The sequence below is a fragment of the Cygnus atratus genome, unplaced genomic scaffold, assembly GCF_013377495.2.
Source record: "Cygnus atratus isolate AKBS03 ecotype Queensland, Australia unplaced genomic scaffold, CAtr_DNAZoo_HiC_assembly HiC_scaffold_254, whole genome shotgun sequence".
Taxonomy (NCBI): domain Eukaryota; kingdom Metazoa; phylum Chordata; class Aves; order Anseriformes; family Anatidae; genus Cygnus; species Cygnus atratus.
The window spans coordinates 2,619-16,282 of NW_026109846.1; the positions used below are offsets into that span (position 1 = coordinate 2,619).

A 13,664-nucleotide genomic window follows, 5' to 3' on the forward strand; every position below is an offset into this window, starting at 1 on the left:
ATACGTCACTGTCTAAGAAACTACGCCTCAGGCAAAGGTTAAGTAATTTACTGTGCCACTGTTTGCATTTGCAATAGCATGACATTCAGGCATCATGATTTGTGCTGGCAGAAATTATTTGGAGTTTCTCCAGCCTGAAGAAAGCAAGACTACAATTCAGTCCCTAAAAAGTACAATTGAAGGCCCTTTCTTCCTTTTTCCCCTCCTCATCCAGTCAAGGAGCTCTTGAAGTTGGTCCTTTTCCAAAAGTGATGAGCAACGTGGAAGAGCTGTATGTCGTCCCACAAAGGGAAAGTCATTAAATAATGGAAGACTGAGGTCATGCCCATCTTGAGAATGACTGCACAGGACAAAAAAATAACAGGCTGATTTAAACAAAATGAGCAGGAAACAACAGCATGTTGCCATACACAAAGCATGGAGCTTATGTCTTGGTGAAGGAAGACAAAGCAGGTGTGACTTGATTTGCCATGAGGGCACCCTTCTGACCTGCAAACTGAAGACTTGCCTGTTTACAGGATCAATGTAATCAAGGATCAATGTAATCAGGATCAATGTAATACGGGACATGATTAGTATGGAGAGTCCCTGTAGCCTTCTGCTTACCTCTTGGATGTGGCAGGTAATGAGCCAGGAGTTGCCTGTAAGTGCAGGACCCTGTCCTTGGAAAAATATTTGTTTACTCAGGAACTGTGCAAGAAAGTCTCTTCTGTTTTCTGATATAGAGGAGTTGTCCCTTTGCTGTCTGGATCAACAGGTTTGTAAATATTATGAAAGTGGACTTCGATAGTATTTACTGCATTTACTTTGCCATTACTTTAAAAGGACACGTGAGGCTTCTTCTGCTACAAAGCATGGTGTATCTTTGTTTCATTTCAAACAAACCAGAACAATGAAAAACAAAATCCTGCAGGACCCTTCACTGCTCCTCAGTGACACCAGAGATCTGTGGGAACTTGGATGCAAATGCTATGGCAGAGAGTGAAGTTTTGTGTGTGGCTGTGTGGTGGCTCAGTAAGGCAGTGACAGCAGAGGATGACTTGTGCTGAGAAGTATTGAGCTGAATGGAAATGGATGAATTTGGGCAGATGTTTAGAATTTACTTCAACGCCTATGATATTCACACTGGGCCTATGATATCAGCTGATACAACAGCAACCAGAACACAAATTTGGCTTTGCCAGGAGAATTTTCAACTCAGGTGCACACTGAACATGTGCTTCAAGCTCTGCTCATGGCTGCATTTTTTCTATGGGTGTAACTAGCTTTATTTCAGGGTGTAAGTATTAAGGTTAATATTGCTTTCAAGGAGACAGCAATGTTCACACTTTATTTTTCTGTACCACATCCTCTCGTCTCTGAAATTCACAGAAATCCCAAGACAGATTTTTCTTACAGTACATGGAAAGCATCCTGAACCCCTCCCTCCAAAAGGAGCGTGTAATCTGCAAGTGCACCGAGAAGGGCTTTGGTGACTGGAGAGGTCATAGCACGAGTCCCTGGAACACAGAGATCACAGATGTGAGTCCATAAATCTCTTTAAATTATTTTAAAGTGGATCTTCCTTTACTGAGCTGCCTGGCTGTGTTTTCAGCACCAAGATCAACTGTGCTTTCATGCTTCATAACAGGATAATGATGAGAAAATAGCTAGGGCCATGTGCAAGGGCCTGCCAAAGAGAAAAGTGCATAGAGTGGGAGGGCAGAATAAATAGCAAAAACATTATCAGAGTATTTACTACAGAACACCAAAAGATAAATGTGTCTTTAATAGCATGCTGCATGGAGAGGCTGCCTGTTCTCCCTTTTGCTGCATATTCATCTTAACATCAATATTAACATTAACGATTATAATTGGAGTCTATTATTGGTGTCCTTCAACCTTTCTCAGGTCAGATAATGAGCTTGTTTTTCAATATATTTTTTTAAATGATTCCTCACTGCAAGATTTGGGTTTCAATTTTGAAAATTCTAGCTGTAGTCACCTGGCTGAAATCAGCCAGACGCGTATTTAGCTGTGAATGTTTAATGAAAATTAATGACCGAATGAAAAGTTGACAGATGTTAATAAAATTACTATCTGTAAAGAGGTAAACTTTGGAGCATGCAGAGAATTCGCCAGCACGGTCCTGGCCAGTGCTCAGGGCACATCTTGGCCCAGCTGAATGCTGTAGGTCCCTGTCTAGGCTCTGGTGGTGTGGTGTCGTGTGGGCTCCATGGAGCAGGCCTGGGGTTGTTTCAGCAAATGGGTGGGCAACTTGGCTGCTACATCCTGTCTTCCTTTGTGTTATTTCCTTTTTGGAAAACAACAACGACAATAACAACAAACAAAACACACACACACACACAAACAAGCACAAACATTTGTGCTAGGATAACTTCTTTAGACAGAAAAACAAATTAGTGTTTTACAAACAGCCCGAACGTTGCCCAGTTGTGTCCATGTGTTTGTATTAAAAGTGACACTGTGTATTGTCAGAATTATGGTTTTGGCTAGAGAACGAACTAAACAACTGCTCTTCCCTGGGAACAGGTACCTGAGCACACCATTACAGTCTGCTGAAGGCTTCAGGCCCAGGACAGCAGAGATCAATATCCATTATCCTGCACCAAGAAGAGGGTTGGTGAATTGCAAGCCACAAGTATTTCACGCTTGAGAAATGTTGTATCTGCGTTGTACTGAATAGGCGTGATTACTAAAAACAGGAGAAATAGTGATTAAACTCTCCATTGCTTCCGTAGGAGATACTAAAATACTCTCCTGTATTACAGCGTGCGAGGACTGAACCCACTGTTACCATGGGGTTCCTGGCACAGCAAGGCTGGAGCCTATGCGGAGAGAAGACATCCGAGTATAAGAAAACAATCTGAAGGAAATATTTTAATTCTCCACAAGACCTCTCAGTGAAGAGCCCTGAGTGTGGCTGACACGTGCACAAAGGTGGAAGAAGTTAAAGGGCACTGGAAAGAAGATCAGAGGAGATTGGTATTTCTTGGCAGACAGCCTGGGGGTTGGAGAGTAGAGGAGGTATGGGGAAGAGATTTCTTTTTGTGCCTGCTTATCTTACGCTTGTTGAAATTGGCAAGTGACTTCAGTGGAGAAGATGCATGGTGCTTTTTGGTTCTTTCCACAGCTATGACCACTCTAACCTGTGTGTGAAGTGGGGCAAAGTTGGTTCCTACAAAGCTACATCTGCTGACTGCACACAGACCCTCCAAAAAACCTGTTGACAACTAGCTGAAATGTACTTAAAGACCAAGTCCAAAACAGCATGCTTTTTTTACCCTTGCTGTAAAGAGTTTCTTCCAGTCTCGCTTGTTATGAAATCAAGAATTGTCATACGTGGTTATAGACATACTTATTACTTTGGTTTGGATACCTCACCTCTGATGGTAGTGCAATATTTCAGTATAAAGAATAAGAATCTCTTCCTGAAAACAACAGGCAGAAATTATTCACATAGATAAGACCTAAAATTGTAATTCATAACATCTTTCTTGCTTCCTTGGAGAAAAGAACTCCCAGCCTAATAATTATTTTCCAATTAAGAAGAAAAAGAGAGTGCTATTTTTAAGGAGACACTTTGTATGTTTCTTCTAATTCCTTTTTTTTTTCTTTTTTATTTGAAATCATGATTAAATTTTAAATTTAACTTCTTTTGAAGTTGCACACTGTAAAGAAGATTTAGGGTTCTTAAAGAAAGTTTGTGTTTTAAAATGAGCTAACCAAACACAAAAATGCCAGGAATATTTTAAGTAAGACCTCATTAGGTAAAGACCATGACTGCAAATATTTGTTGCCTCTCTGCAGGCTCATCGTGTTTTTAGAAGAGGATTTATATAGGCTAACTCATTTTTCTGCTTCAGCCATTTGGACACTCAGCAAATTTCTTCAGCTTCTCTAGTTTCTCCCTGTTTGCTCCCTCGTAGAACACACCGCTCGTTCTTTATCCTGTGAAATTTCACTGAGGTTATAGCAGCTCTTAGATGCAAGAAGCAAAATAAATAAAGGCAAGAACAAAACCCCAACCTCTTTTTTCTTCTGCCTTCTCCAGTCTTATATTTTCACTGCATGCCGGTGGTATGTGGCTGTTCTTAATCTCAAAAGCTATGACGCAAAACATATGAGGACAGCTTCTGGTGAACAAAGCGAAATGACAGCTCCGGGCCCCCAGTGCCTGCCGCTGGTGGTACTGCTCACAAGAAACAAAACTATGGGGAGGAAGGGGGAGGAGAATCCCTTTTGGGAATCACTCTCATTATCCTTCCCCAAGGCAGAATTCTGCTGAATCACTCACCCTACTCAGTCCCTGAAGGTTCATTCTTATGGGATGATATTGGCAACCTCCTACGAATACAGGATGAGGCTGTCATGCTTTTATCTGCAAACAAACCTACTAAATGAGCACGACTCCCTCTACAGTAGTAAAGGTATCACAATCCAGTTCATAAAAATGAACACGTAGGTTCTACCCAAAGGAGTTTACAGTCAGATCAGACTCAGGCAGCAAATTTTATTCTGCCTGTTTTCCAACACACCTGTAAGCTCCAGTACTGTCTTGTGACAAATCATATCCTATTTTAACGTAATATGAAATGCAAAAAAAAGTATCTGATGATTTTTTGCAGTTGCTTGTGATTCCCTTGTTATCCTTCGAGAATTTCAAAGGAAGTGGCAATTTAAAAAATGAGAAATTGAGAAAAAGGAAAGAAGAAGATGCAGTGAAGTGGCTGCACAACAGTGTAACTGGGGATGAGGTGCAAAAAGGTATCGGAGGTAAGAAGGTGGGAAAGGAGGAGGTGGCGAGTACAGCAGTGTAAGGATGGGCAGAGTCTTGCTCTGTTCGTAGCTCAAATGCCGTGAAACATTATTCACACTTTTGCCTTACTGTATTGCACTTTCTTTCTAACATGAATTTCTGTTCATTTGGACTGAGAGGAAAGTGTCTGTCCTTCCTCAGCCCCCCTGCCTGCTGGGGAGCGGCGAGCCGCAAATGTTGCACTGGTGAATCCTAACTGCCTACTGTACCAATGTGTGGTTGCAAAGACAAATGTATCAAGAAGCATATTAAACTGGAAAAAAATGAAAGTTTGTATTTATTTTGCTCATAATTTCAAAAAAAATTATCTGTGTTTGTTCTAGAGATTATTATAGAAATTAATCTTGAGAAATGTTTCTCACTGTGTCAAAATTATGTGTTTAATCATGTGGTAATCAGACTGCAAGACCCATTTGTATTTAATTTCTCAAGGCTGCAATTAAATAAGCTGGTGATAGCAGTGCTCTGTTTTGATCAGTTAAGCACTCCAAATCAGCCGAGGGCAACCTCCTTAAAGCAGGTAATTACTTCACTCCCACCAATTTTGATGGGAGTTAAAAGCCTGCATCTCCATGAGAACTAGAGATTAACCACCCAAGATTTGTTTCAATCAAACCTCTGTCAGATAACATCACTGGATGCATTCATTTTGTCTGTGGGCGTTTCGAGCCTCACTGTCAACTTCTCCTGCAAAGGTAGTTTATTTAAACAAAACCAAATATTCTTCTGTTCAGACATGCTAGATTAAAACAGTGAGGGCAGTGGCTTGGTCGGCACATTGCATAGAGAACGGGGAAGTACAGAGGTATAAAATGGTCTTGATTATTTCTTTCCAGTTGTCAGAGGTGGGTAGGTAGGTTTAAACACCTGCCCCACAGCAAGCAGTAAGCCATGGAGGTAATTGCAAGTAGTGGAACGTGAGGAATACTGAAATATATATTTAAACTCTCTCACCTCTAACCATTGAAGTTTCCATTCTTAACCATAAATATATCAACACTTTTTAGAACATCTCAGAGATTTCAGAAGTAGATACTTAAGATATTGAAGTAGATACTTAAGTGGTAGGTTTTCTGGGAGATGAGTCCAGCTCAGTTTTCAATTTCATTTTTCCCACTTGCGATCAAAACCTCAGGTGACATCAGTTCCTCTTGAGTCTCTCAGACACATCTTACACTGACGTCCCAATGACCATTCTTGATCAGCCGCTGACTTGTATTTGTCTTTTACTGTTCAAAGGAAATCCCCTTTGCCAAAAGAGGCTGTATCTTTTATATAATTTTAGAAGAACAATGGTTACAGGAATGACGATTGATGGAAAATAAGTTAAAAACGATGAACGCTGCTGGTGTGCTTCCTGTGTGGCGGACTGAAAAACGATGGAGCAAATGACTGTAACACTTTCACTGCACAACAAGACTATATGCAGTAGTGGTGAAATGAACTCATGATTTTAGAATACTTGAAAGGACACAAGATATGAAGAATTTATGTATAGCAGTATGTGTTCAAGAATGAACTCGGTCATGGACTCAATTCAGGGCATCTGGCATTATTTACAACATTTACTTCTACTTTTAAGAACGCAGAATTTCAGGCCTGAAGAGTGTCATATAAAATATTATTACCTTTTTCTTTTATGACAGTTAAAACTTAACCCAAACATTAGGATGAACTCTGTCAGGGATTGTTAATACTCTCTGTGCCTGTTGGTGTTAGGCTTTTCTGTTTATTCCCTTCAGCAATTTACAGAACAACACAATGGTGTCATTACTGCAGTAGGATAAGAAATAGTCAGGGAAGGAATCCTGTTGTTTTATATGTACCTGGCAGCAGTGCTGGAGGATCTGAACAAAATCAGAGCTCCACTGTCTTCAGTGTTTTACAGCCACAAGCTTTGTGCCAAGGCCTGGTGTCTACAGAAAGTTTTGCCACTTCAGTTATAATAACAGTGTTAAAGCCAGAAAAAAATCTGTAGATACAGATGTGGTTAATGTGCATAAACCAGTGCAGCCTACTTCAGTTTGGGAAGTGGTTAAACTCTGTGCCAGATGAAATTCCCCGTATTCCAGTGTAACGGTACCTCTGCTGAGGGCTGGCGTTGGGATGTAGGGGGAGGCAGCGGGAAGGAAGCAGAGAACAGTCAGGGAGTTTTGGTTGTTTCTTTCACATTGTGTACCTGTTTCTGAACGAAATTAAAAGTTTACTCATCATTGCCTTTTAAATGTGCATTGTCTATCCCTTTTCTCCTTTCAATTTTAAGCGTGGAGCTATAGGAGAGTCTCTGCTGTGAGATATTGCCTTACTTTATGCCAACCTACACATTCATTCTGAACTGTTTTCTGATGTTCCCAACAACAGAGCACTTTAAAGCAAGCATTCAGTTAATAAATCGTACCAGCTCATTGCTATTGTTTCCCTGAAATCCGTCATTAACAACTAGTAATAAAGAAATAATGCAGCAGAGGCTGTAGCTATAGAGATATATTCAACCTATGCCAGGGGAGAATAAATCGTCTGAGGTACATGAGGATATTTCCAAATCAGAGGGCAAAGAAGTCACTGCAAATTATTACAATGTAATTTTACTGCAAGTAGTGCACGACAAGATTATAGGGACAGTTCTCTTTCACATAAGAAGATATCTGTATCTAGAGCATATCAAGTAAGCCAAATGTCTAGAAACATCAGTGAAAATGTTTAATTAGTTTTAGATAAGTTGAAAGAACCACTTCAGTGACTACATCCAGCGAGAGCCAAACATTCACTGCCTCTTGTGTGAGTTGTCCTGGTTTGCTCTGAAAAAGTGGGAATGCTCCCAAGACCTTTACTCTTTGAGAAGTCTGACTAGTTCAACGGACTTGATAAGATACAACAGTGAGATCCTGATGGAGAGCAGCCTTGTCTTTGTTAGAGTATGGGATGTATTTTGTTTTATCAATCTTCTCTCCAAAAACGTGGCAGTAAAAGTAGTCCCTATGACTATTGTGCCTTGTTTGTCTTTACATTTCTTTTTAGTATTGTGGAGTTTCATGCATTTTGTGTTTTCATTCAAGCTCCAGTTCCTGGAATTCCAGCGTGACTTGAGCAATTCAGATTGTATTGCAAGAAAAAGTTAGTTCTGGCATTCCCTTGCAGAGAGTGATTTGAAAACCTGACTCACAACCGTCCTGCAGTCTCAGAAACAAGGTGGCAGGTACCAAGAATTATACGCTTTTTAAATCTTATGACTTTTAAGCCAATCTCCTGATTCATTTTGTTGCAAGGGCTTTGCAATATCTTTATCCAGCTGCTTCTGACTTCCAACTCTCCTCTTGAGTTGCTGTTCTGGAGTTGGCAATGAGATAATTCTAAAGCACTATTTCCAATGTGGCATACCAAGAGGCAGCGCAGGCTTTAACTAACTTCTCTAACCAGTTATGGAATCACAGTTCTTCGTACTGCTATCTTACAGTTCAGCCTTAATTTACAATTAGTTTATTCCATTTATTCCTTGCGTGCAAGATTTCTCTGGTAAACATCATTAATCTATGTTGAGTTACTCGTCTGAAACTTATTGAATAATACTTACTGCAGTGTAAAATAAAAGACACTTCCCCTTCTTTTTCCATCAATTCAATCTGTGGTGACCAGGTATCTATATTTCAGCTCCCGTCTAAATCTACAGACAGCACTTCATGTATGAATCATTTCTTGGTGACTTGCAAAACTCTTCTGAGATGAGTAGTAAGTGTTCAGTTTTTATAATTGCTTCCAGGTTTTCAGGTTTTAGTGATTCTAAGTGTGAGGAGCTCAGCTTAAAATTCAAGCCTAAATCTTTTGCATAGATATACCCTTTTGTTTTTAGAGAGTTACCAAAATTTAAAAAAAATAAAAAAAAATGCCCACAGCCAAACATTGCAACATAGGTTGGACACACATCCAGGGGTGGAAACAAAGCAAGCCTTTTCTACAGACTGTGTCTCTAGGGTCTGGTCCTGTTTTGCAACTGGCAAAAATATAGTTATAAAAGATATTACACTGACAACAAACCTAATTAGCTGCTGTTACGGACAGGGTTGTCTTGGGCCTTTTGGAGGCTAGGGGCCTCTTCAGGATCCAGTCTGTGCAAAGCACACACAGTCTGTGAAATTGAGCAAGAGCAGCAAGCATTGAGTTGTTTGGTATACGTGCAGTTGGTGTGGTAGCCAGATTTTGTGGCTATAGCAGTCAGTGATCAAGTCTACTTGACACCACCATCTTGTACACAAATGGGAACCGAAAGAGCCACATTATAGTATTCATTGGATGGAAATCCAATGGGTTGAATTTCAAAAGTATAGAATAATCAGGAACCCCCACAGGAGTCCACTGCATTAGTATCTACAGGAATGAATCTGATTTAATCACCTTTAATTTCTGTCCTGGATGATAAGACCATCCAGGGTCTTAAGCAGAAGTTTAGGAAAGAAAAAAAAAATCAAGTGAAATGACATCCAGTACTTCATCTTCAAAGCCTTTCTGATCCTTTGGCAGAGATAATCTGATAGTTCTTTTTCATCCTAAAGACTCTGGTTTCCATTTTACCTTTTGGAGGAATATTTATGTTTACCACTCACAAAGCCCTTTCTTAATCTTTACTAAATAAATATATATGTACAGAGAAACAGCAAGAATTAGAAAACAGTTCTTTTTTTAAAGGTCTGCAGACAGAGAAAATTATGCAGATAAAAGATCTAGATGTTACGCATTCTGAGATGGGATTATTTGTTTTTCACCTAAGTGAATGTTAACTAGGCTTGACTACTGCGCTCTCTGTTTCTCTCTCTCTCTCTCTCTCTCTCTCTCTGTAGTTACTTAGTCAAAGTATTCCAAGACCAATAATGGGCATTGCCTAAAAACTGAGGAATGTTCTCACAAGTTTCCTTTTTTCCCAGGAATCAGGAACACTGCTTTAAGGAGGAAATGGAGATGTACAGTCAGTGTGCACAGAAGACATGGCAAGTAGGCTCCAAAGACAGAGCAGACTTAAAAGTGAGAGCTGTGATTTTGAAATTCATGAACATTTGGAAAGCTGAGAACAAAAGAACAAAGTAACAATTAATAAGCTTGCTGATTTCCAAAGTTTTAACTGTATTGTAAATGTTTTGCAAAATATCATTTTAATGCAGAACGCTGAACTTTCTGCTTTGCCAACCCAGAAAAAAGAGCCCAGATTTCTTTCCAGTTCTCACCCCCCAGGAAGATGGCGTATTTGTCATTACTATTTTTCACATGCAATCTCTGCACATGCAGGAATGCTTTTCAACAAAGGAAAGGCTCACATTTCAAGTAGTACTGTGGAAAATGTTCCATATAGTCAGCTCCTTGACACACTGCATTGATGTGTCAGCATGTCTTTGTAAGGCTCTGGAACAGTCTTGCCAACAAAGCTAACCAGCAAACTCTTTGACCCCAAATTCCTCTATTCCGATAATGTTATCATGCATTTGACATGGGGTCACTGTTACTCACTTACATAAAGGAAACTTTCAGAAGAGAAATGGGGTAACACTTATTCGTGAGAAATCCAGTTTGAAATGATAACATGGACTCAAATAATTCATAAATATCCTTTGTTTCATGGCTATGCTAGTTTTCTTAGGGCAAGAGGATCTAATTTTTTTTTTGAAAAAATTCTGACAGACCACTTGAAAACATGATTCTGCTATTGAGAAGATCAATCTGAGAAAGCAAAAAGAAAAGAAAAAAATTGGGAAAAAATACCATTTTGTTCAATATCATGAAGCATGAATGAGGTTTGAATTGCCTTAGTAGCATCCCTAGTGGAAGCTGGAACAAAACCAAATCTGAATAAATTGTGCTAATTCCAGATAATTCTATTTGCCAGCAGTCTAACAAAAGCATCCATGTTCTGCTCTTTCTCCGAACCTGGCAGAGACCCCTCCAGACCCTCTGAGAATGCAAGAGTTCATAAGTTCACTTGTTATTTGCACTTCAACACATTTTGTTGGAATAATGTTTCCAATCTTTCTTTACAGCAGAAGTCATACATATTACCATTCAAAGATAAGAGTAAATAGAGCACAACTTCAGAAAAAAAGTTCAACATTAACTTTTAAAATGTACTTTTGGGGCTTAAGAATCAGTGCATCAATATTTAACGAGTAACTTCTCCAGAATACCTGACTTTCTGTTTGTAAGGTACACGAAGTATATCTGCTTATACCCGTGGTTCTCTTTTTCCAAGCCCACTGAACATTTTCTAGAAATTACTGCTTACACTTCTGAAATATTAACATAAAAATGACTCAGGCTTGTATAGCCTAGAACACACGTTCCCACACTATGATTCAGGGAAGAGTAATTGGATAGCTGAGGATTAGAAGCCTCTGTCTCTTGGTCACACACACACGAAAGGAAGATATGAAATTTTAAGAATTGGAGTGTTTTGTTTCCCACCAGAAAATGGCTTATTGTACCTCCAAACCTTGGTTTAAAATTGATACTTCCCCTGTGACCATTCAGTGACTCAGGAAAGTTATGTGATCATAAATGAGGAAAAGTGGTCCATGAAGTCCTCTGGGACATTATTCAGCCTGAATAATTTGAAAATCCACTGCGTAGAGATGTTGCAATGTATAATCTCCAGAACCCTAGATTCGAGCCTAATCTGTAAGTGTGGAAACAGAACTAGGCTGTTAGGAGTCTCACTGGTAGGGTAGTTCATAAACTTACCACAGCAATTCTGTGTAATGTTGATAGATGTGTCCTTCTCTCAGTTCAGTATTAACATTATTTCTTGCATACTTATCTGGGATTTTATTTGTAGGAACTCCAGCAGTTTCTGCTTTTATGCTTGTCTTCTCTGTGCCTTCGTCATCTATTTCTAGAAAAAATGGAGCTGAGACTTTTGAGGATACGTGAAGTCATCTGTTGGTAGCCTCCACAGTTAGCTCATCTGTAACCCCAAGCCACTTGGATCTTGGAAATGCGTCTTGCATCCAGCACTGAACAGAGGCCTAACAATGTCATGTCTCCTTTTGGGAGATGTGGAAATTCAAACCCAAATTTCAAAGCTATAGATATCTGATTCCTTAAGCCTTCTCCATCGCTTACACACCCTTCCCCACTCCTGGCACACACTCCTCCATTCAAAGTTCTCTGAGGGCTCTTGTTTATGTTTGAAATATCTGGGCACATGTGGGACACAAAGTTCGGTAGAGGAGACTCCAACGATGTCACAAGTTTATGCTCAAACACACAGGTGATAGTTAAGTGGAAAATGTAAAAACCCTTTTGGCTTTGTGTAGTGTCAGACAAGTACACGCTTCTTCCAGCACTCCCGCTGGCCTCACAGCATTTGCAGAGTACAAGAGGACAAGAATGGTCAAATCTCATGCAGGTTGGATGCTCTGATGATGACTCTCAGGCAGGGTCAGTTCTGTAGGTAGATAAAATCTCTCTCCAGAGTCCAACTGGATAAGTCACAGTCTTGGCCTGACCACCCACTTTCAGAGGGACTTTTTTTCTTTCAAGCTGTGCATGACAATAAACTGCCTTTGGCATCTGGAAGGCTCTCCACTCAGAATGTAATTACAAACATTAAAATGGTGGTTAAAATGTCAATAAAGGACATGATTAGTTGCAAGCTTCCACATGCCTGTGTAACAACACTCCAACAGCAACTCACCACTATTTAGTAATTGCTCTAACCCATCCCCATTTTTTACCATACTCTTACAGCAGCTGAACTCAACCAGCCTTGCTGTATACCTTCAAGTCAATTCAGGGTGGACGGTGGTGGATGACAGAAGATAAGAAAGTCGCTATGCTGAAGACAGCTCTCTATTGTTAATCTATCTGTCAAAACTACCATTTGCCACAAAAGCAGGCTCAATTTTAGAGTATGTGGCTTTTTGCATGTCTACCAGTCTTGATTATGCTTCCACTTCAGCATCTGTGCTTTGATTTCCCTCCCTGAACTGTTACGTATTGCTAAAATTACTCTCCTGCTTGCTTCTGCTAAAAGTCCCTGACACCACAAGGACTTCTAACCGTCCCTTCTCACTATTCACAGGACACCCTCCGCACTAGAATTGCCCCGGGACTCTGCTGAAGAAAAGAAGCTCTTGAGCAACTTGCAGAATCGCCTCTTCCATTGTTTCTGAAGAATTCTTTTCACTGCATTCCTCGGGCTGTCATGAATTGCACAACCAGCTCTTCCAGCTCGAGCAGAGCTGAACCTGAGATCTGTATCTTCCGACAGAACAGTCATTAACTTAGGTCGTTACTGTGCACACGTACATGCGTGCTAAACGATCCTTAAAGATCCTTAGAGTTAAGAAAACTTGAAAGTCTTGAAAGTAAGATGAAGTAGGAACACGCCAACCCACCTTGCCTGTTTACTATGAGGCAGTCTTTAATTCCATACTAATTTTATGATTTCATTTCATTTCATTTCATTTCATTTCATTTCATTTCATTTCATCTCATTTCATTTCATTTCTCTAATGTATTTTGAATCCAGTCGTAAGAATACAGTGAAAGCATGAGCTATATGTAATGTGAAATATTTGTTTTCACTAGCCCCCTTCAGCTGCTTAGTGGAGCATGCTAAGGTCTGGAGCTTTTTGGGATCATTGCCATTAAACTAAGTAGCAATGACTTTAATTCAATAAACCAGTTTTTTATTCAGCAACTTTTAAACCTGCCAGGTTCTTGTGAAAATGCTGAATGAGAGGTTCCAACAGTCGTTCCAAACATGTAGGTCAATTGGGGGAAAAATTAATTTTCTTGTTCTAAAAATCAGGCTTGAATGCAACAATTTGTGTATTTCTTGCATGACATGGTCTAGTTAGTTTGC

General features: G+C 39.8%; 1 long non-coding RNA gene across 2 annotated transcripts; it reads left to right on the top strand.

Moving 5' to 3' along the window:
- The first annotated feature begins 493 nt into the window (after window positions 1-493).
- Window positions 494-13,459, top strand: LOC118256822 (uncharacterized). 2 transcript variants are annotated; one of them, XR_004781362.2, is made up of 8 exons: window positions 494-622; window positions 1,399-1,521; window positions 2,772-3,027; window positions 3,134-4,776; window positions 7,876-8,015; window positions 8,468-8,542; window positions 9,736-9,832; window positions 12,879-13,459. It is a non-coding gene; the product is annotated as an uncharacterized LOC118256822 (long non-coding RNA). The 2 variants fall into 2 exon arrangements; XR_004781361.2 differs by having other exon boundaries at window positions 2,772-4,776.
- The last annotated feature ends 205 nt before the right edge of the window (window positions 13,460-13,664 follow it).